Here is a 25,550-nt window from a genome sequence, read left to right as displayed (position 1 = left end):
ACTGTCCTGCTCTCTCAACTCTACTTGCCAAATATCATTCCAGCAGGCATCTAAGATCTGAAAATCATCTACTTCTAAAAGTAGATAAGCCCACCTTACCTGCTGGTCAGCTCCTCTATGCCTTCACCATCGCCAAACTATGGAACTCACTTCCGCCTTCTATAAGAAACACAGGCAGCACCACCACCTTCAAACAAATGCTGAAAAATCATCTCAACTCTTCCTGGCTATGTTCCTGCTCTATAACCTAACCTCTTCACTCTCCTTATATGATTACTAAACTCCTATGTCTTTTGCTACTAGTGACTGATGATATTTTCTCCATATTTATTTTTATCTTCACTTGCTGATTCTGGTACAATAATACTGATATCTGTTTATACCAATCTGATTGAATTCTGCTTTAATGTATATTTTCTGTATATATTGCTGTAATCAAACTAGATTCCTGATTTTATGTATATATTCTGTATATGTTACTATATTTACTATCTGTAACACTGTTTCTGCTTCTGTACTAATTAAAGTTTATATTTTTTTCTGTATCTCGTTGGAGCTTTTCTCCCCGGGCCTCCACTGAAAATGGGCCCATTTAGGCCCAGTGGAATTATCCCGGTAAACAAATGCAATAAATAAATAAATAAATAAATAAATCTTTATTACATTCTGATGTATTGCCAAAAGGATTCAAGGACTGACAGTACCTGCATGCTATACAGGAAGCATTTAATAGTGCCTTAATGAATTAGCCTGCATTTACCATAGTATTAGTCCACTAAGGGACAGGTGTTCACATAGGGAAAGAACACCCACACATATATAGACGTTGCATAAAAGGGGTTCCTACACACCTGCATGTGCTATGTACACCCACCAACATCTACCTCACAACCAAAATAATTACATCAATGCATACTGTCATACCATAACCAATTATGCAACTGCTGTACATCTGCTGAAACCTTAACATACCTGGACACAGACACACTAACATGGCCCTATGTGAAATAGTTGCCGTCATACAATTGAGCAACTGCTGATGTAACAGGGTTTGTATTAACTAATCTGTTTCAGAAGGTTGAAAGGTCCATACACCAGGAAGTTTTACCGAGTACTGATTATAAGCACAGTATGATACACAGTAACACCAATCTAATATGTCTGGTAAGCACACTGTAAACCCCATAACATTATATGCATAGCTATGTAGCCTTGAGCTGGTCAAATAACCTGGCCAGCCTGACACATATGCAGAAGTATTAGGTACAGACAAACCCTGCACAATTAGCAATGTTCAGAAGTATAACAGCAGTGCTGACATTCAGACCAACTCCTCTAGACATTACACACAATATATTACTGTTTGTCTCAATACAGCTGTTGTAATGGATTCCAAAAAAACCTCCACGCTGTCTTCCTCACAAGTAAGGCAAAGGGACAACGCCCAAGTGGAGTACTCAATTATACTTCACTGGAGCCATGGTATTGGCTTAGGCAGTAGCAGCGCAGCTGATGTGCATGTAATTAGCTACTTAGGAACACCAATTGGTCTTCGGGATAGCACATGTTGCTGATCTGTAACTATAAAAGGTTGCCTTGTCACACATTCAAACCATCTGTAGGACAGTACAAAACACAAAAAGATGAACCGAAAATGAATAATACACTAGTTAATAACACCTCCGATTACTAAGACGGTATGTATAACATGTAGTATGTTTGTTTATGTAGTATCTGTACTGTAAGAATTATAGTGTAATCAATGCATATAGTGGAAATAGGTATCTTGTAGCAATGTATTGTTGAGCAGTAGTAATGCTTGTAGTATTCTATGTGTGTACTGCTGTAGGTCACATGGCACACTCCACATACACCACAAGGGATGCTATGGGCTTGGAACCCACCATTTTGCTTCCAGCCACTGTCAGGAGTGGTCCAAAAAGTATGTGCTATAACAGGGGATAGTATATGTTGTTACATTGTAACAGTCGACATATGTTTGGGTGTATAAGTAAGATGAACATGTTAAATGTGGCTTACCATGCAAATATGGTGTGCATTGTGGGATATTGTGCCAATAACAGTGTAATGTACAGTTGTCTAGGCAGATCTGTATTCTATTCTACATAGCAGTTCTGATATGTTATGCAAACAGTAGTTAAATCTATTGGCAATTACAATACTCAGTGACAGGATCTGACAGGTTAGCAGCATGATAGCAAAGATAATTGGAAGAGCCAGGTAACTATCCATGCACATAACACATTTAATATCCACCTCTCTACTATTGTTTGCAAGCAATAACAGATGTGCATGTGTACATGCTATGCAAATGTGTAGTGACTCTTATTACAGGGCTGGGCCAAATGGCTATGTGCACACCTACATAGAGTGGATATCGAGAATACAGACACACTGGTTGAACTACCAGGTTTGTGTAGCCCAACCTAACAGGCATCTTCACATACTGTATGTAAGGTAGTGCACAGCACTGGTAATGAAACAAGTTGCACATTATTTTTAACTCCAGTGTAACATCTGCAGCAGGAGTGTAAGATGTAGGAGACAGCTGCCCATGTGTAATAGCTGCATCATAGGTGATGGCTCACAGTATCTGATTATAACCTGATCATGTTGATAGTGGCATCACAGCCTATTGATACATGACTCTGTTTGGGGAGTGGGTGTCTATGCCCAACAGAGCTCATGGTCCTGGTGGATATGAGTATATACCCAGAGAAGGAAACAGACCTGTAGACACATGCATCATCTGTAATCAATTAATAGGATGTGATGTGCTCCTCAGAGGAGGTTCGCTGCCAAGGGTAGCTACACTGTTTCCGTAATAGCCAATGTTGTCACGTCCATAACACAAATCATTTCATCTGAGCATCACTGTCTATAACATCTTCATAGGCAATACATAAACTAAAGACAGTACATGGTACTTGTAGTACTGACTGCTCATACAGGCATGTCTACTAGTCAGCTACTGGTGTCTCCTAATGTGAGCTTTGTGTATGTGGCCATCCAGGGGGAATGTAATCTCTATGCCATGTACACTGCCAGACCCACCTAACACCATGCCCCACACATTGTCTGGGATGCAGCTATAGGGATAAGCTGGACAGCAGCTCAGTCTACAGCCATGACTGGACTGGACAGTCATGAGGTGTAGGTTAACACATGCAGCTCATCAACACAACCAAGACATACCCTTACCAGAACACAGTAAGGGCAGCCACACACACTACCGGAAATCACACACATTCACAGATGCGTCTAAGTATCTGGCCAAACAAGTGACCCCCCAAGCAGGAAGAGGCAGACACCGATATACACAAACTGTATGACATAGTTTGCATAATTGTGCCACACCTCTGAACACATTACTGGAAACATGCCCAACAGTACTCATTTGTGAGTGCAAACCCTAGCACTATGTTACACACCGACCTATACGAGGGGGATACATACTGTCAGCTGCCTGTCTGACATGATTAGCCACATACTCATACACTCAGACCACCTATTGATCTATACACATGGCTCTGGCATATTCCATGTTGTTGTGCAGGAACTGTGATGCAGTAGCTTGGACAGCATGGAAACACATGTAGGAACTGTCAGGTCTTGTAGGCCATGCAGGTATGTCCCAAGGCCTGGGTAGCATTCTGCCATTGGCCAGAATGATACTGCAGTACAGGGACAAAAGGATTGTATTCCACGATTGTCTAGTGTAGTGGTGCATGTCAATGGGTATCCAGTATCTGTCATCCTGGGATAACATGGTTGACAGACCATGATGCTTTGCTAGATAGGGCCTGCACCTGTCTCCCCTGGGAATCTGGATACTGCCTAGGGCTCATGCTTCCCCTATAGTGCCTTCATCATGCATGGTTCAAGTGAGGGTCCACTGCTGTTACAGGGACAGCCAAGCAATAAACTGCGGGTCTTGCTACACAATGATACATGTCAGAAACACTATACGGAAACACATATGTCAATCCCTAACATGAAGAACATATCTGTGCAGTGACTGAGACATGTTTCAATGCTCTGGAGAGCACACCTACATGACCATGTTATAACACATACCTTACCTCTTGCCCATTACCCTTTATTGGAACACACGGGCTGTAGGTGTGTCCATATTCCAGAAGGATATGTACACCCCCACACTAATTGCAGTTGCATAACATCAGATGCATTATGCTGAGCAACTACCTTTCTGCCACAATTGAATTCAAAATGCACATTGAGACAGATCACCCACCAGGCCGTGGACTTCCCAACTGCCATAACGTGCTGTAATGGGGAAGAATAGGTCTGAGACAGAACCATACTATTGGCTACTCTCAACTACTCCATTATGAACTGTGAAGACTCCTCATGTACCAACACCTGTGCTCAATGCATGTTGGATTCCATCGACCCCACTGACCTGGATCACAGTAGTCACACAAACAGGGCTAACAGTATGCTACACATAGTTAGTCTCCAATGCTGATGTTATGTTCCCTAAGAGCAGAGTGGTGAGTGCCATGGCACCCATGCAGATGGACAATGCATGTGCAAATGCTGAATACTACATAAATGAACCTTAAGCAGTCACATATGTGCAGTGATTGTGCCATTGAAACAGAACCAGGAGTCAACCCAACACAAACAAGTAGGCAAACTGGTGGTGCCATGCTTTAAACTGTACCAAAAAAGGTAGTAACTGTTACAAGAGTGCACACACATGAGTGTAGGTGATCCCTGGTCAGCCTCAGTAAGATGCAGATACACCATATTAAACTACGCAAAGCTACTGTGAAACCATTCAGCCGCATATTATGAGGCCAAGCACGGAGCATTCTATAGCTGTGTCATTAATTGTAATGGCAATGACAAGACCTGCCGTGCTGCACAGCACTATGGCATGGGAAGTACTGCACCTACAGAAATAGCACCTGCACATCCTGATAGGGTCTTGGAGAACCTAAACCCACTCCCACCTCCCCCCTACCCCCAACAGGTACACTTAGTAATATATCCATGTACACTACAGGGCCCCTGTACTAATGACTATGCAGGTACAAGCTGCACTCTCTAATGCCATACATACAGCTTTCATGGGACCTGTCACAATCCCAGGGTGTATCCTACACAAATGTAAGAACATTCAGCTATCCACATACTCATCATGTTCAGTCATAGCTCCATGTCAGGCTGTGTACACACCGAATGGTGCACAGCAACAGTAAGCACACCCCACAAAGGGGGAGACACCATTGATAATGGGACATAGTGCACAACTACCCTGCTGAGTCTGGTCTGTACAACCATGAACTGTGGTCAATGTAATTGATGTACTCAGTACAGATGTAGATGACAGTAGGGTTGATTCACACTGCACATCATCACCTTGCCAGGTCATACGACACCATCACCCATACCGTGTCCCAGCTACACTCAGTAAACTAGGTGTCTATACCTATGTCACAGGAGTGGTTGGCAACTGGACTGCTGGCAGAACCCACACTACAGAAGGTGTCTGATGAATACACACACATCAAACCAGTGCCAGCCACAGTAATACAGGGATCATTCATGATACGCCCCCTCTTTGGTATCTATATCACATAGACTAACACAGAGGGCATCAGCCTATTGATGTCTGCAAATGACTATGAACTAGGAGCAATAGTCGACTCGTGTGCTGCGTTCAACATACAGAAGGGCCTTAGTGTGTCAGATGTGTGGTGTGTGTTGTATGGCCACATTCTGACAGCTAAGTATTGCATTGTCATCCCCTATGTTACAAACCCTGTAATTATTAACTACTATCTAGGCAACGGTCAACATAATGGCAACTGTGTGTATGAGATGCAGCTGGACAGTACTTCCCTTTGATAGTTACATCACCAAAAAAGACAGGTAGCCATATTTGGCACTCCTAATCATGATAGGGTGCCATCCAGGAATATAAAGATAACTGCTCAGCCATACTCAACACCCATGTGGCTCATAATAGATCACACATTTCCTTTAAGGGTTATTTCCCATGTGTAAATGGCTTATACTGCCCTTCACAATCCTTAGTTCCACTATGTAGCATGCAGACTACCCTGAATAAAGCCATGTCCAACCCAGAAGTGTTCGACATACTACACGTAACTCATCCTGATCCCAAATAAACACATATGTCATGGACATCCACCTGTCTAGTACAAGGATCACAACATGCCTGACAGATCCCTGTCCCATACACTTAACATAGTCTTGCCATACCATGCATCCCTGTCCAGTGAAGCTGCACATCGCCCCTCTCTGTGACATGGTGTGATGACCGTATGCCAAAAATATAAGTAACCATGTGTACCATGTGTATCAGTTCTGTGGCACTGCTTGAACTGGCCACTGAATATTACCTGTCTGTTGTCTACAGCTAGGTAACCTGTCTGCCTAGGCTCATAAATGGTCCAGGACATATAGCCTACCACATCACTATGACCATACATGCCATAGTTGATATCCAACCCTGCAAATACTATCAGGCTAGCTATTGTCCCATGTGTTACAAATGTGCAACACAGGCAATACATGGCAGGATGCTACACAGCTGTACAGTGCCATGTAGATGTATATGGCAAAACACATACATGCTTGCAAGTCTGCAGGGTCACAGGTCATGTCCCTAATGGCTATGTATGACTATATATGTGGCATATAGGCAGCATTAAGGTCTATTGCATTAATGTGAACACATCCAGGCATGTGCTGATAGGTAAAGACACCACTACAGGCAAACAGACATGCCAACGTCAAGACAACATCCACATGGTGTATGAGCAATGTCATCACATAACACCAGTAGGTGACAAATGTGTGTGACTTATACATGTCAGTGGTGTTAGTGTCATGTAGACCTACAAAGACGTATTTGTAAACTTAATAAATGTGATAAACATGTATGTTCAGCTGTACTGCTGTACTTCTCTGTGTTTGTCAATTACTGTGACCTGTCTCCACCGTTATGTCTTCCAGGTATTCCCTGTACCCGACTGCCACCATACAGCCACTTGGAGGATGAGGTCCTCATCCCATACCTCCTTGACAACTACACAATGCTCTTCAGCCATGTGCCACAGGATGCACAGCAGCGGGATGCCCTGTGAGAGGAACTCTGCAGGAGGGTAAATGATGTTGGCAGTCACAATCGCACCTATCAGCAGGTGCGCCGACACTGTACTGACCAGATAAGATGGGTGAAACAGTGTGCAAATGCAATCACCAGGGAACAAGGTGCAATAGGTGGGAGGCCACTCACCCAGCCCCCACTCACACGTACCGAGGAGCTATGGCCAACCTGGGGACACCTGCAGACCTCCATTCACAAGCATTAGCTGGTATTGTGGAGGTGGGTGTCTCTCAAACACCGAGCCTGGAGTTGCCTGGTAAGTCACTACTGCACATAAAACACAACCATATATCCCATAGTTGCATGTGTTACTGCACGATATATAATGTAACATCATATGCAAGGCATGTATACACACATGCCGCATACTATAGTCTGCTACTCTATGTATGCACAGATGTGCATACTCCATAGGATAGTGTTTTCTACTGGCTTATGTGCTAACATAGACATTGCACATTGTAGCTACCACACAAGTGTGGATAATCTTATGGCTGTGACACCCCTGTTTAGGTACCTCTGGCGTTTTGCAGCAATAGCAGCCTGTGTCAGGTGAAATTGTTATTTACCAAGCTTGATACTGCATGGAACATATTCATTGCATGCTATCTGCCATAACACACATACACATAATGTATGGTGGTCCTGGTAATAGACACTGGTCAGACCTGCAATGCATCACACTGTTTACCTATGTGAAACAATTGTAGACTACATGAAACACCTACACTAAACCTTCCAAACTGTCATTGCAAGATGTGTGGACAACAGTGAATACAATGGTAGAGGTGTGTTCCACTGTAGTGACAGGTACTACATGTCAGCATTACACATGTTGGGAATACAAACAGTACTGTACAGAGAGCATATGTGTGTGCACACACTAAATATGTTGGAGCTGGAGTATGCCTGTCCCACAGGATACACCTTTGTGGAGTATACCCTTGCTATGAATGTCACACACTGTCATGTGCTATCAGACATGTCCATGACATGTAGTCGGCTGACTGCAACACTGCTCAACTATCCTGCAAAGCAAGTCTCACATCCCATACATACCACCCTTTGTCTGCATAACCCTGTCCTCAGTGGAGCATATGACATCTATGGGTGTATGTAATAAGGGATAACACTGACATCTGAAAGAAGATGGCCATCACAACCATTGGACTGCACATGTGTATACATGGCCATGGAGGATGGCCAGAGACATGAAGCAAAGCACACAGTAGAAGTGATGTACATGTGTGTACACCCTGTTGTACATTGGCTCGACACAATACAACTATGGCCTTTGTGTAATGGTAATATTGCAGATGTGAAACATTAAACATCATACAGGCCTGTGCACAGCTTGTGTAGGCATAACATGAAATACCACAAAAACTGTCTTGAACATCTGGAGTGTGTCATGACATGGAAGCATGCACCTATACAGTATCCAAATACATACATGTGGTGCACAACATACACATACATCCACATCAAGCCACAGATACAGTAGATTCACCTTGCTGGTGTCAGACATCACTGTCATGCCTGCTCCTCATGTGTGTGAGGTACACAGATGGCATGTGGGATATAGAGAACTTGTACATTAGCCATGTGTGGGCATAGTTGGCAGGTATCAGTAATATGGTTGCAGATGTGCAGGGGTGTCATTTGTATACCCTTCTGTGACCTGTGTCACACATTCCACATTAGGGTTTATTGTGTATACACCTTGGTCATGTGGGTCACATTCCACATTAGATATGTATTGTATGTGAACATAGTCATGGCTATGAACCATGTCAGTAGCTCACACTTTATAGCAATTGTGAAGCCACATGATGCCCTGCAATGGCTATGCACATCAGCTCAATGTGCAGTATGTCCCTGCATATTTGTAGGGTGGACAGACAACATTGCATCAGCTGAAGGCCCATGGTAGTATAACACATACCTGCATTGGGACACCATCACTGTACTGTAGATTGGAAAGGACACCATTGTGTTACACATGTATGCATGTCATTCAATACGTCAGCAGAAGACATGTCATACTACATGTGATTGGCAGGGTCATACACCACACAGCAGGCTGGTGTACTGTAAACATGTGCTGGTCTGTGGCACCATTGCAAAGTAGGGACAGCCATGTCAAACATGTGTGTACAACCACATGCACAATGTCTGTAGACTCAGCTCAGGGGTAGGTGGAATAATGTTGAACAGACATGCACTGCTTTGGGGGATATATGCAAGCTAGGGCTCAGGCAAACATAGTATGCAATTGACATACTCTTCTGCTCATGTCCTCACTTATAGGGGTGGTGGCCAACACAAAGCATCAGTGGCAGATGTACAAAGGTCGGCGATGGTCCGTTAACATGTGGTGTATGTTGCACACACCATGGCAGTGCAGTGCAGTGGTGCAAAGTGCATGCATTGTGTTGTAGGTATGGGGCATAGACTACTAACACAAAGGGTGCAATACAGGTATGTATGCTTACCACCACTATAATTATGTAAGGTGCATGCCGTCTGCTATACCACATGCATGCTGTTGTGTTCAACTCAGGGATGTATGATGACTACCACTGTAATTGCCTAAGCTGAAGCAATAATTGTCTAAGCTGTGTGCCATCTGCCATATCACATGCATGTAGAGTGTGTGTCTGTGTGTGTCTGTGTGTGTGTGTCTCTGTGTGTGTTTGTGTGTATGCCTCTGTGTGTGTGTGTTTCTGTGTGTGTGTCTGTGTGTGTGTGTCTCTGTGTGTCTGTGTCTCTGTCTGTCTTTGTCCCTGTCTGTGTCTCTGTCTGTGTGTCTGTGTCTGTGTGTGCCTGTGTCTGTGTGTGTCTCTGTCTGTGTGTGTTCCTGTCTGTGTGTCTGTGTGTGTCTCTGTGTGCGTGTCTGGTATAATTTGCAATGTACAGTTCTTGTCTTCCCCTCACAGGTGTTGATGTAGGTGCGTTGCCCTCCTGCAGTCCACCTGATGTTAGTGTCATCACAGACTCTAGCAGTGATGATGATAGTATGATTGAGGCATAGGCAGGGTTGTCAGGGGCTGAATCTGTGCCATTGGTTACCATTCCACCTGTCTCCCCCACATCCTTGCACACAGTTCCCCTACCTGCACATACCCCATCACCACTGGCCATAGAGGAAGGACAGTTGGTGGGTGGTAGCATGGAACAGGGAAGTGTGGTGACTATGGAAGGTGTGCCTGCACACCATGCTCCCAGTCAACAGACAGGTGATGTCCCACACAGGCATGTGCCCAGCACTGCTCGTAGGAGGACCACTGGCCAACATGCCTCTGTGGGACCAAGCACATCAGCTGGTGTCACCAGACACATGTTTTGGGCTGTAATGGAGGCACAGGCACGTGCTGAACAGCACAACAGAGATGGTCTGAGGCTTCAGAGAGCTGTTGTCCATTCATTAACCAACAACATCCAGGCACTTGCAAATGCTCACCATCATCTTGCAGATGTTTTGGATAGACAATTGGGTGACATGGTGGGAGTCCTTGACCATGGCATGTCAATCCTCGAGCGTGGAATGTCTGTGCTGGAACATCTGGTGGGAGCAAGGCATCAGGCACGTGGACATAGGCCAGCTACATCACCTGTTGAAGGTTTACATGTACATGCTACTGCACGTCCCCTCCCATAGTGGTGCTAGCAGCAGCAGTGCTGCTGGTGCTGTGCAGTCCACACCAGGATGCAGCAGAATACGTGCATGTGGTCCTGGATGGTCCCAAGAGGGACATGATTCCAGTGGGCATGTGTCATCAGGCGGTACCCAATCTGGACCTCTGCCTGGTAGTGTACGTGCAATCCCTGGTAGGCGCAGGTCACTTGGCCGTGGCCAGACATCGTGAACTGTCACACCTGCATTGTACAGTCTGCAGCTGTCAGTATTATCCCTGTGTAGGCCAGCCTCATGCCAGACCTGTGTGCATGCATACACACACACACTGGAAACAAATGTAGAGCACCTCAACACATACACGCATAACATCCACACACGCCCAATGATATCACAGACCCTAACACACATGCATTATGTCATCCAATGGCACAGCCTAGGTCTCTGGCAAACATTATCACCTTGTGCATATAATGATTCCTGTGCCGCATCCCTGTCATCCACACCATCGGTGCAGGGACATGTTCATATGGTCTGATGCACAGGGTGAACATACTAGGTAGACAATTGTAGGTTAATATTGTTGAGTCGTGTTGACAGGCAGCAGCCACAACATGTATTGCAGTTTTGGAATGCATTTTGTACATTTGACAGCATGTATCATGTGTAACAACACTAACAGCATGTTGATCCTGACGTGCTGCCTTCTTCTTTCAGGTGTAGTTGCATGTGCCGGGGAATGTTGGTGTATGCGGGAGTCCCATATGTACATGTTGACTACCCACAGGTCAGTTTGACAATACCTGCATGCACTTTGTAGCTTCCACATCAAAGTTATACTCTCCCATGTTTCAATTATGTTTACTGTTCTAATGATCCAAGAGCATGATAGCTGTGTAGTAAGCTACTGTGTTCAGAGCCATCGCATCCATAATGGGTGACATCACAGATATACTTACCTGGAGCATGGAGTGGGTAAAAGTGTGGTATGCTAGATGACAAGGGTAAAGGCCAGTGGAAATAGTCGCATCTCATTGGGAAGCAGTAATACCCACTGCCATGACAACATGCAAAGACAGACACACCCACACACTCAGGGACAACAGACACAGTAATACACACTCTGACACACACACAGTTGCCAGTGTTTGGATGTCAACCCCTGCCTATGTGCATATCATCAATATAGTACTACGCAATTACAAGACGCACCACAGAGATTACACATGTACAGGTAGTTGGAATGGCCTAAGATCACGGACATCGACAGGGATACTAAAGTGCAGTGAGTGTATGTGGGGAGGGGGGTCCATTAGTAGGCTATGTAACAACAGGTCACACCCCAGGGTGTACATGTTAACAGGTGGTTAGTATGTCTGCCTACGACTGATGTTATCAACAGGCATGCTACACTGCTTTGAGTGGATGGTGGGAGGGGTCATTAACATTCCACTATGGTAACATACAGCCTCACTCCAGGAACCGGACAGCCATACACAAGGACAGCCATATACACACACACACACACACACACACACACACACACACACACACACACACACACACACACACACACACCAGCATCCACAAAGATATACACCTATGTCACACACATACAGACACTTTACATGTGCATGGTTTAACCATCTGCCTATAGCTTTCTTTCTACACTTCACTTTGTACTGGTGTCACCAGCAGTGTTCAGGAGAATCATAACATGTGGGATGTATTCCCAATCATACATGACATATATGGACACACACCCACACGTGCCAGTACTGTGAATCAGACACATGGCTATCTCATGATAGGTACTACAGCAGTACAGCACTATTACATCTGGTGCAATGCTTACTGACTCTTTCTATGACAACTGTGCTGATATATGCACACTATATGCAGAGATGAGGTATTACTGTTACTGGTGTCATGGGGTTTGCCTTCAGTGTCACCCTTACAGCATTCTACATTGTCTGTCTTCCACTTCAATTAACAAAACCTGACCTTAGCAGGTACACAGGTTATTGTAGGACTGGTTGTAACACACCAGTGAGCTGTCCTCAATAATCAATCATCTGCAAAAAAAGCTCCACCACTTACTAGTCATGTCCAAACATCCGTCCATACCTCATGTACGGCTTACTGTATTTACAGCATATCACCATATACAGTTGGCAATGTTGAGGCTGTATTGCAACAGCATGATATACTAAGACAACAATCACCTTCAGACATCGGACACTGCACACACATGGAATCTACACAAACAGCAATACATGTACACATATGCGGTCTACATCAGTACGTGCACTAGCAGGTCAAGAGGATACATACTACACCTTCCCCACGCCATGTGTGAAACATAGCCAATCATCTGTGGCTTGTAAACATCTCACCCCAGCATGTACTGGCTATTGTAGTACTAAGGCTAATGTCCAGACAGCACACAGCATGCATGGCTTGCAATTGTTGACATGGGGTATATGTAGGAGCTGTGGCCACACATGGCTGTACATGTCATGAACATATCACCTGTGACTACTCAGGACAATACAGTGCAGAGCTGGATTCCCTTGAGTCTGTCAATACAGGCCTTGTGTAGTTCCTATGGTCCTGTTATTTGGGTATGTTTGTAGGCATTGCATTAGTTGGACATGTCTAAAGACATACATGCCACATGGGGTGTTGTATGATATGATAGGTGTCATGGATGACCAGTAGAGAGGGGATATTACCTCTGTCAATATAGATATTGAACCTTATGTACTGTTAGCATGCTATCTGCCATGTGCATGTGTGTAATGACTGTAGCCACCTGTATGTATAAAGGTAAACAAAAGCTATGGTAATGTGATATATGTTGTATGAGTGTGGGATGTATATATCCAGGACAGGTACGGTTAAGTCATATCCAACCATGAGGGTGTTGGTTACTGGTGTACAGCAACAGTCGACAGTGTTAATGCTGACAACATCCGAGGGACCCTGGTATGTGTACAACTGAGCAGGTTACAAACAGTGGTATTATTGCATCGCATAACACATTATGCAGCTATGTCTGTACATGGGTACATTGCACAGTTGATGTAGGCCTAGGTATAGTCCACTAATCGAGGGTTATATGGTGGTCTACCATACTATGTCATACCACATACGGATGTGTGTTGGTAGTCTGAGAACAAGGTGGTGGGTGTATATGTGGATACAACCTAGAATGCAGCATTTGCCACTGTCACCTGTACCTGACTCATCTGTGATGCGTTATGTCAGAGTAATGGTCCTTACATGTGAGTAGCCTTTATGAATATGTGTACACCACCACCTGGTATGGTCCATACCACTGTTATGGCCCACATGTCTGGATCTGAGTTATATGGTGGTAGTACAATTGTGCATTACAGAGCTTTCAGCCAGGTGTTCCTCACTGCACAGATGTCAGTATTTCCCACTGCAGGCTCTACATTGAACTAATGGATTACTAAAGCCACACATCTAGCACAGGTTAGCATAGGCATCCAATGCAATTGTCATGTAGGTGTCAGGGTGTTACATCTGTGTGTAGGACATTTGCCTTGGAATGCAGTTATATGGGTAAATGCGACCTACGTATTATCCACACACACACGTGTAACATGGATGCATTTGCTCTGTGTTGAAGGCTCATCATTCGGTCATGACAGCCTGGAATGACAGACACTGGACGACCTCATAATAACAGCAGGACATTGGCTCATTGTTTTGGTCTAGCAGTTGACACCCATACCATGACATCACTGCCCGTGGCATTAATGTCCTTGGTAGCAAATGCCCCATGTAAGGTGACGGACAGCGGCAGAACTTGTGTGTATGACCAGTGTGAGATATACTTAGGGTAGCAGTCCTGCTAATAATGACAACTACTACCACAGCCTGGAGAGGTAATCTTGTCACCTGCACCTCAGTACCATTACACAAGGTGGCACACACATTATGCTTGCACATGCCACTGTTCCATGTATAATGCCACTTTCCACAACCTGCTATCAATGTATGCCTTTCAGGGCAGCAAGGTGTGTGATACATGCTGTAGGTAGCATCCACCTGTGTGACCCAGGTAACCTATTGTCTGTCACTCCACACATGCATGAATGTGTATACGTAACGTATATATGTCAGTACTTCATGTACATGTATGCATGTGCATCACACGGTACAGACACAGATATATCATTTACAGGCCACATACAGGTATCAGGTAGTAAACCAGTATGATGTGCATATATACTGACAGGTAAAATGTACCTAGCTGTAAACCTGTGTGTTTACAATAGGAGTCCATTACAACGTGTCCAGTATATGTAAGTGTTTGAGCATGCACACTGTGGCCTTCAGTGGTTAGAATCGGAGTGCATCCCAAACAGCCCTGTGCTATTAAGTGTATGAGCGTACCCACTGCCACCTTATGTAATTTGAGTCAGTGCATCCAACAAGCCCTTTGTTACTAAGTGTATGAGCATGCCTAGTATAACCTTGTGTAGTTGTAGTTATAGTGCATCCCAAGCGGCCCTGTGCTATTAATTGCATGAGCATGCCCACTGTAACCCTGTATAGCGATAGTAGTTGTCCATTCTGCAGGTGGCCATACTCCAGTTCAGGTTCCTGTTGTGCTACAACTATACCTCTCAGGACTTCCTGCGGATGATGTGTCTTGTTTGTGCATACAGGTTGTAATGGACACCTACTTTAAACACACAGGTCTACAGCTATGTACTTCGTGACTGTCAGTCTCCCTGTTGTTATCCTCAATTGTAGAAGGGCAGTCTGACTGCCTTAGAATGTGTAATCTCTGTGGCGCATCTCGTAACTGCGTAGTACTGTAATAGTGAACTTTAGATAGGCAGGAGTTCTGATCCCACCACTGGCAACTGTTTGTGTGTGTGTCTCAACAAAAGCCTGCGTGTGTATCAACACATGGATGAGTGTTGTTGTGTGTGTATATGTGTCGGCATTCTGTCATGGCAGTGAGTTTTGCTGCATTCCAAAGCGATATCTCCTTTTGTACTGACCTGTATCCTTGTCAACCACTAAACCTCTCTCTTCCCCCCTCCCCTCTGCATGATGTCACCCAGCTCAGACGTGTAATCAGTAAGTGTATGTGTTCTGTGGCACATACCCCAACTGTATACCACTGTACTAGTTACCTTTACATAGGCAAGATGTGTATGCACAATACTGGCATGTGTGTGCATTTGTGTGTGTGACTACCCTGTAGCCAGGCATACACGTGTAATATCTTTTAGCACACCATGGCAGCCATCTGTGGTGACCGGTGTCTACAAAGTATTACATAGTTAGGAATGGTAAAGAATACACGGTCAAGCACAACTTCAGTCGGGTATATTATTTTCCTGTGCCACTGTCGAGCAGTGACACAGAAGTGGTCGCTGAGGTGTAGGTCCATAACCATCATTCCCCCACCCTAACTCCACAATCCCTGGGGTAGATTAAAATAGCCATCATTTCCCACCTCAAACTCCACATACACAACAACCATCACTTCTCTGGCGAACTGCTTATGATTTAAATGTTATAACACAGGCGATGCCTTTATTTTGTTATTTTGTGTACACGTCAGTTCCTTTGGAACCCTTCTGTGTCACAAAAACTGTTCAGACGCTTGTGTGTGTGTATACACACACACACAAACACACACATATATATATATATATATATATAGATATATAGATATATAGATGTATGGCTATGGCCGTGTCTGTGTATATGCATATATATATATATATATATATATATATATATATATATATATATATATATATATGTATAGATATGTGTGTGTGTGTGTGTGTATGTACACATCCCATAGGTACATATATATATTTAATTATGACAGTTGTACAGATGTAGACTTGTCTTTGTTGTTTCACAGTGTACAGTACATTCAAGGGTACTGTACATATGTACACAGAGGGACTGTCTCATTTGTTTTCAGTACTGTGGAATATCTGTGGTAGGATGTGCATTATAGACTCCATGCAACATTTGTACAACCCAGATGGCTTAGTGGTATGTCCAGTGACCGCAGTGTGCATGGTCCAGGGTTCAAGACCTACAAGCCTTGTTGATACTGTCAGTTAGGACTGCATAAGACAGTTATAAGCAGATATAAATATGTTTTCATGACAGTAAGCAGCAGGTGCACGCAGGTAACAGACATGTACAACCTGCAATGCCCTTCTTTGGCAATCCTGCTTATATCACCCACCTATGAATACACTTCTGGGACTGCTGTAACCCAGTAATCTCCATGACGCTTGCTGTAACTACATAATGCTGTAGTGTGTTAATCTAATTTGGTAGGTGTTCTAATCCAAGACAGGTCAACTGTGTGTCTGCCTGCCTCTGAAAGTAATGATGCTTTTAGAGTATGCACACTTTTTACAACCCACATGACCACTTTTGGCAATCTTGCTGATGTCACCCACCTAGAAATACACCTCTAGGAGTGTTGTAATCCAGTATTCTCCATAGCGCGTGCTGTAACTGCATATTGCTGTAGTGTAATAAACTAGTTAGATAAGGGTTCCATTCCAAGAGATGCCAACTGTGTGTGTGTCTTTGTCTGCCTGAGACAAGAACAATGCTTTTTAGAGTATGCACACTCTGTACAATTCACATGACCACCTTTGGCAATCTTGCTGATGTCACCTACCTAATAATACACCTCTAGGACTGTTATAACCCAGTATTCTCTGTAGCGTGTGCTATAACAGTGTATTGCTGTAGTGTGATAAACTAGTTAAGTAGGGGTTCTATTCCAAGTGAGACCAACTGTGCGTGTGTTTGTCTCTGTCTGCCTGAGATGAAAACAATGCTTTTTATAGTATGCACACCCTGTACAATTCACATGACCACCTTTGGCAATCCTGCTGATGTCACCCACCTAGGAATACACCTCTAGGACTACTGTAACCCAATATCCTCCATAGCGCATGCTATAACTGCATATTGCTGTAGTGTGATAAACTAGTTAGGTAAGGGTTTTATTCTGAGAGAGACCAACTGTGTGTCTGTGTCTCTGTCTGTCTGAGACAAGAACAATGCTTTTTAGTGTATGCACACTCTGTACAATTCACATGACCACCTTTGGCAATCCTGCTGATTTCACCCACCTAGGAATACACCACTAGGAGTGCTATGACCCAGTATTTGCCATAGCACGTGTTGTAACTGCTTATTGCTGTGGTGTGATACATTAGGTAGGTAGGGGTTCGATTCCAGGACATTAAAGGTGTGTGTATGTGTGTTTGACTGTCAGAGCCTGTGTAGAGTTGGCTGTGAGTGTCCAACCACTGGACGTGTTGGGAAACGGATTTTGTAGTTTTCCTATATGGCATCTGTCTTATGTCACAATGCCCACCTCACAAGGAGAACAGATATCAGTCAGACATGGGATTGTGTATGGCAAGCCATACCCTACATCTGGCAAAAGGTCTGGTGAACAAAGTATGCAACCCTACTAGTACCCGGAATATGTAATGAACCCATGTGTCATACACAAACACACTTGCCTAGAATATCCTGCTATGTTGCTAGTACCCTGCACATTGATGACAGATAGTAGGCATGGTGTGATTGCAGTGGGCTGCAGAGGACATGGCACCCTGTACAGCAGTACAATAGGCACATAATTGTGGACAATGTGCCTTCACTATGTTCTCCACTGGATGCCTGCAACATATGTGGTGCCATCAAATTTGATCCATAGAGGCCATACAATGCCGTACACATGTGCCCTGTATAGACTGATGCCACTGACACCAAGGAATACCTGTATCATGCTATCAATGCAAGTGCAGGGTCAACCTGCTGACTATAAGCCAGGCCAGTACTGGCATATAGGAGGATAACAGTCTGTGTACATAACATGTGCAAGCCAAACCAGGTATACCTGTACATGTCACTGTACATTATTGTGGGACATGCACATCCCAGGCAAACACAGATATGGCATGCATTGCAAAGCTATGGCCATACACAATGGTAACCAGGATGTCAGGGCAGTTCATACAATACCCATCTGTGTGGGGCATTGCAGACACTACACCACTGTACCACACTGCACACCATTGTCGGGTGGCATGATGCCAAGGATTACCCCTCACCCAGCCTTGTACAGCCATCTTGCACAGCCGACCACTACATACCCATGAAGCAATGCACACATGCATGTCAGTACTGAACCTTGTGGCTGCGTGTGGCATATGATGCTCCCAACCACAGTCACTCCCAGTATAACTCCCATTGGCATACCAACAGATGTCAAACACGGTCACATGTCCTAGCCCATAGAACCTCCGGATATCCCCTGTGGTGCATGTAGTACCGGTGCATTACAGCAGTGTGGCAAACTAAGTAGTTAGGGAGTGTATTTGTGGGCCTGGCAAAGAGGGTCAATGTAAATCCATTAGAGAGTGTGGTTGTGTTGACAATGACATCCATTCATTTGGACAACCATATGTGCTACACCTAATGTATGTCTACTATATCTGTGTTGCAGATGTCGCTCACCAACACACATATATGTTCTTACAGCACACCAACATGTCAGCTTTGTGGCACATGGAGTAACTGCATGCACTTGTAATAGTAATGACTAGTCAGTCAGGGGTTTGAACTCCTGTACTGGTAGGTGTGTGACAGACGATGCTTAGGTTTTAGTCTCCAAGCCCTTCTCTGATGTACTTTGCCTCTGTCTGTCCCTTCGACACACTCTCTGGTGAGTGTGGAGATGTACACCTGCTCATCAGCAGCTTGTGTATTGTAAGTGATGGTTATGATCAGGTGATGGCCTCTGCACCTATTGCAGTCCTCCGCTAGCTGATTGCATGTGGAACAGCTGTGATGATGTTTCTATAGCCTTTCACATAAAAACACAATATAATATCTAGGAACATCATGTTGGTGTTTGCCCATGAAAGTCGCTGTGAGTGGTACCTGGATCAGGTGTTTGGAAACGGCATCGCAGATGATATCAGGATGTTCATCAAATAACATACACAGTGGGGAAATAGCCTAAAGACAGGAGGGTGATGTGTCAGACATGACTACAGCATGTAAGTGTAGCTATGTTTCATTGAGACTACTGCCTGTTTAACAAGTTGTGTGTGGTAATGGCTATTCTGCATGTTTTAAAACTGACAAGATAGTACTCTGTTCATGAGGGACCCCCATCTGTAGGGCCATCTGTGGACTGGTCAGTGTGTGGAACCATTTGTTTCCTGTGTTACTCACTGAACACACACCTGTGAACAGCAGGAGCATAGTCTGAGGATTGCAATCAGTAAATGGTGATAGTGATGTGTTACTGCCATCGCATCCCTGACTGGACATATGCCACATGAAACAGTGGTATGACAGAAACTGTCTGGGGTTCTCAGTGATATGCCAATAATGGGCCACTGTTCATAGCTGCAGTCAAATGTCATCTACACTTTGTACAGATGCCATGCAGTATATATGCATGTGTTGTGCTCCCTCTGCAAATCTGTTGTGTTGGGTTGATGGTCATATCTATGCATTGTAAGTAATCCTGAATGCTGTTGACTATTACTAAGCCATATCTATGTTTAAACTGCAACACCATAGGCTGTATGGGTTTGGAGGTCCCAGCAGTACCCCCTGTCCCACTTCAGCTGGCCATGGCACCAGACACCAGCACATCTGGGGCCCAGCCTTGGACCTCCACCTCTGTTGGCTCTGCACTACCTTCTGGTGGTACCGTCACTGAGGATGGCGTTTGTCCCCCCTGGGAGCAGGTCCAGACAGGAACATGTCCGCTGTTGTACGGTTCCGGACGTGGTGTGTAGGGGGCTCAATAAGGGTTTTGAGGCCAGACACACCAGCTCAAGGGCAGATTGTCAGATTTACAGGGTGAGGCTGCCCATCCTAGACAGCACCTAGCACTGCCACCTTTGCAGCTGTTTTGGTGCAGTGGAGGCTGCCCATGGCTGGGGACCTCTACCCCACTGTTTCCATCTGGGGACTCATGGGCTTGTGAATGCCAAACACCCCTCAGAGGTGTATCCCCCCACGTGTCATATACAGACTCTGTATGCTGTCTTGTCTGTCATCCTACCCTATCTATCCTCCATGGGCATACCTACTCTCCTTCCTCCACATCCCACTCTCACCCTACGGAAACATAAGAGCAATCGGTTCCTCGACCAACATTTGCCCCATACATAGCTGTCCATTTCACACACGTGTCCACTGGACACATGTAACCCTTTTAATATGCATTACAACATACTCCTGTTGTTCTCACCCCTGTCTCTCAGGCACACAATCTTAGTATACACATGACTCCTAAATGTTCCAGGTGCACGTGATGTGGATGACCTCATTGTACACACAACACTACTGGTCCCTTTACGGTTACCCCATTTACCTTTATCATGATGCTGATGTCACACACAGCACCTTGCAAGAGTACTGTTCTCACATAATGATTGGACGGAACTGTTGTGTTAATGTAAATAACATCCACAGAGTAATGTATACGGCCAATGTACAAATGTTTGCGTGTATGAATGACACATTTCTGTCCGGGGGCGTCTTGATATTACATAAGACAACACCACTGCATAATACAGGCATTGCTGGTGTTTCCCTTTTCATTCATTTGTAATGCCTTATTGTCACATGATATGTTCCTGATATATCTCTATATATGTATGTACCTATATGCTGGACATAAACACTCACACATACATCTACATGATGGAATACATTTCCTGTACTGTTGAATGACTGTGCTGGATGATATGTTTGTGATAAGGTCCGATGTCTGTATATCTGCCATGGCTCATTGGTAAATCACAATAGCTGTGTGTGCAGGGTCCTGGTTTTGAGCCTTGCAGAGGCCGTTTATTTTGTTGCAGGGCAGAACAAGGCCATTGGATACGGAGTAAGTAAGGCACATTAAAGCAGTTGTGAGCGGGTGTGCACGGGTTTGCATGGTGCTAAGCAGTGCTAACCTCTGGTTACAGTTTCCTACACTCAGTTAGCCTGTACATTGCTTTACCAGTGTAATACTCACATACTGATGGCCAAATAGGTTTACACCCGCTTGCTCCCACACTTGCAAATGCACTGCATTTGGTGTTTGCATCTGACACTCACACCCCTGGGTGGGAGTGAGGACTAGGGTATTACCTTGTGATGCCTATTACATCGGAATACATGCCACCAGTATCAGGAATGGCTGCCCATTAGGCAATAGCATGCTGTTCGACTGTACATAATCCGTGGCCTGTCCAGGGTTTGATTCATATTACTGGTGTGTTCCTCTTACAATCTGCACCCATCTGGCTAATACATGGGAACTGAGACTCTTCTATACAAACAAGTAAATGGGTTTAGGAACCCACATCCTTCAGCCGAGTCATGCTACTGCATACCTAATATTCTATCATCTTTCTGAGGTTGTCAGTGAACTATGTGCTTTCTGTCCCTATCAGACCTCGTATGATTGGGGAAAAATACAAACTGAATCAGGGACACGGCATAACAACATCAGGGACACATTTAAATTATTGGTGCTACTAACCTGACACATTGACAGACTCATAGCATATGAATTCATACACATTTACTGAGGTAAATGTTTATGACTCTTAATTGTTGTAGTTATTCATTGCGTGTAATTCACCACCTTTCCTCCAAGTGTCACTAGTTTTAGGAGGGTTTAAGTGGGACAGAGAAACTGAGTCAAAATCAGGGATGTCCCTGGAAATTGGGGACAGTTCAAGCGTATGGTCCCTATTTGTTCCCCCAATGGTTTATGGCCTGTCCAGTGGATGTGCTCTTAGGGATTGGGAGGTATGGGCATCAGCTATGCCCATTTTGGAATATTACTTACATCCCCGAGGCGGTCCTAATACGACTTTGCCAGCCAACATCTGCACACCTAGGCCCATAACTGCATACCCATAGTTCCCCCACCTGCCACTCCTCTATAGCACTCATCCTTACTGTGGGTGCAGGTGGGTTATAAACAAACCACTACACACTGCACACTTTCCCCGTGTCAGACACATGTCGTACATTGTGTCGACCCATGGGTTATCAGGCTTGCACAACCTACTGGTTCGTGCACATCTACAGCCTGGTTTGATAAGTCATTATCAGGACTGCCTCCGATCATTAATTTTTGGTGTCCCACAAGGGACATCAATGTCTATGTTTCAAGATTAGATCTTGCAGGTCTCTCCCACTGGTAGTATCCTGCCACTGGTCTGGGAAGCAGTGGTGTGTTTACCTTTATTGTGTGTCTGTATGTCTCACCGGCCTAGCTGGGGGGGGGGGTTGATGCTATGTGTTACAAGTTTGTTTATTGGACCCCTCACCCCCATACGCACGACCTGCGAACATATGCTACTCATAACTGCTGTATCATACCCTAGCTATATACATGTGTATATTTACTTCACGTATATCTATTTATTTACATTACTATATACAGATATATCTGTATATGTATGCATACATGTATATTTACAGTTTTCTGTATATATATATATATATATATATATATATATATATATATATATATATATATATATATATATATATATATATATATATATATATATTAATCTAATGACATATGGGTCTATGGGTGTCTGCATACATATATATTTATATGTGGGTATGTATCTGTATTCTGTCTCTGTATGTACACATTTGTACTACGGAGAGGGAGAGGCTTATTTCTATGTCACTATGGGTAAATATACACACACATACCTCTACATATATATGTCTGCATCTGGTTATTCCGTTCCTTGCCATATAGATTACACTTTGCTGCAGTGGTACTTGTAGTGGGTGTGGCTGCTTGTTGGGCGATGCCTCTGTCCAATGAACACATTCATTCACATCCCTAGGGCTGTCCATATAGGCCCACATCAGCCAACACCTGCACACCTAGACCAATAACTAGCTACCCATAGATCCCCCACCCACACCTCCTCAACAGCACCCATCCTTACTCTGGGTCCTGGTCTGTTCTGGAGACACCACTACACGCTGCCCACTCTCCACTTCACAGAACCCATTTCATACAATTGTCTTGATCCATGGGTCATCAGGTTTCCCACTGTTGTATTCCGAGTCTGTATACACAGTGGCCAAAATGGCCGGTCTATCACCTTCTTTTGGTTTGGGCAATTTTTGGGGTGTCCCGCAAGGGACGCTCCATCTGTGTTCCAAGATTAGATTTTATGGGTGCACTGTGTACCACCCCCCGGTTGTATCCTGCCTGTGGTCTGGGAAGCAGTGGACTCTTTACATTGTTTGTGTGTATGTTTCCCATGTCCGGCTGGGGGGGGGGGGTGGAAGGTTATGCTACGTGTTTCATGTTTCTTGCTTGGGCTCCTCACTTCCATTGGCATAGCCTGTGAGCATATGTCATACACGTGTGCTGTTTCCTATCATAGCTGTATATCTGTGTATATCTATGCACACACACACACACACACACATATATATATATATATATATATATATATATATATATATATATATATATAAAATATATATATATATATATATATATATATATATATATATAAATATATCTATCTATATGTATGTCTATACATATATGTATATTTATATATATTGTCTGTAAAGCAATACATACCGTGCGCAAACGCACTTACACATGCATACTGGTGTTTATATATGCTTAACCTGCTTACTAGTGCCTTATTCATTATGACACTGACACTTCACTCCAGTTATCTTTTAATTGATATTTTGCAGGTTATACAGCTGACAGATGTCCCCATATGTTCATTTACGGATTACTGATGGTAAGTGGTATGTGTTACAGTGGGATTCGGTATGGGAATGTCTGTTCGTTAGGGGGTTGCTCTAACCAATGCACTATTGCTGTGCTGCTTCATTTGCATATATACTCATATCCCTATGGCTCGTGGTTCCCCAAACACACACCCCAATGCCTCCCTAACACTGTTGTCATCCATTCTCCAGTTGGATTTGCGGTGTATCCACACCACTACACATTGGCCACTCCCTACTCCTATAGACCCATCCCATCAGTTGACTCACTCCACGTATCCTCAGAACTCCCATACGTTTAGTCCACAAACATTGGTGATGTGAGCAACCAAAAGAATACTATTCACAATTTTTGGGTTGTCCCATATGGAACACGCATGTGTTTATGGCAAGATCAGACTGTATACTTCATTACATCTTTACTCCCGTTAACATGACACACAATTAATTAATATGTATGACTATGTGGTAATGCACATGTTACACATGAGAGCCTAATTATGTATGTGTTTGGCATATTTCTTTTACAAATAGACCGGTTTAGTAATTGGCATTGCCATAGCGGGCAGATGACAGGAATGATTCCATGTGTTGGGAAGTCCTCATATTTGATTATTGTCAGCACAGCACTGACTTTGGACACTGTACACACTGCTGCATTTTAGCAGTTTCGTCCCATCCCTCTTCTGTACAGCCTATTATTCCATCTACTGTCGAGGTCTGTAAGTACACATTCATGTTATTTATCTCTGCAAATGGAATGCATGTGTTACAGTGAATGTACTTCTACATATTGAAGTCTGCATGTGTGTATGCATAAATACCTATAACGACCTCGCTGACCTCTACGGGGCAGTACAA

This window comes from Protopterus annectens, chromosome 6.part0 (genome assembly GCF_019279795.1).
Source record: "Protopterus annectens isolate FY-2018-M chromosome 6.part0, PAN1.0, whole genome shotgun sequence".
Lineage (NCBI taxonomy): Eukaryota > Metazoa > Chordata > Ceratodontiformes > Protopteridae > Protopterus > Protopterus annectens.
The sequence above is the reverse complement of the archived record's forward strand: the minus strand, read 5'-3'. Positions refer to the sequence as shown.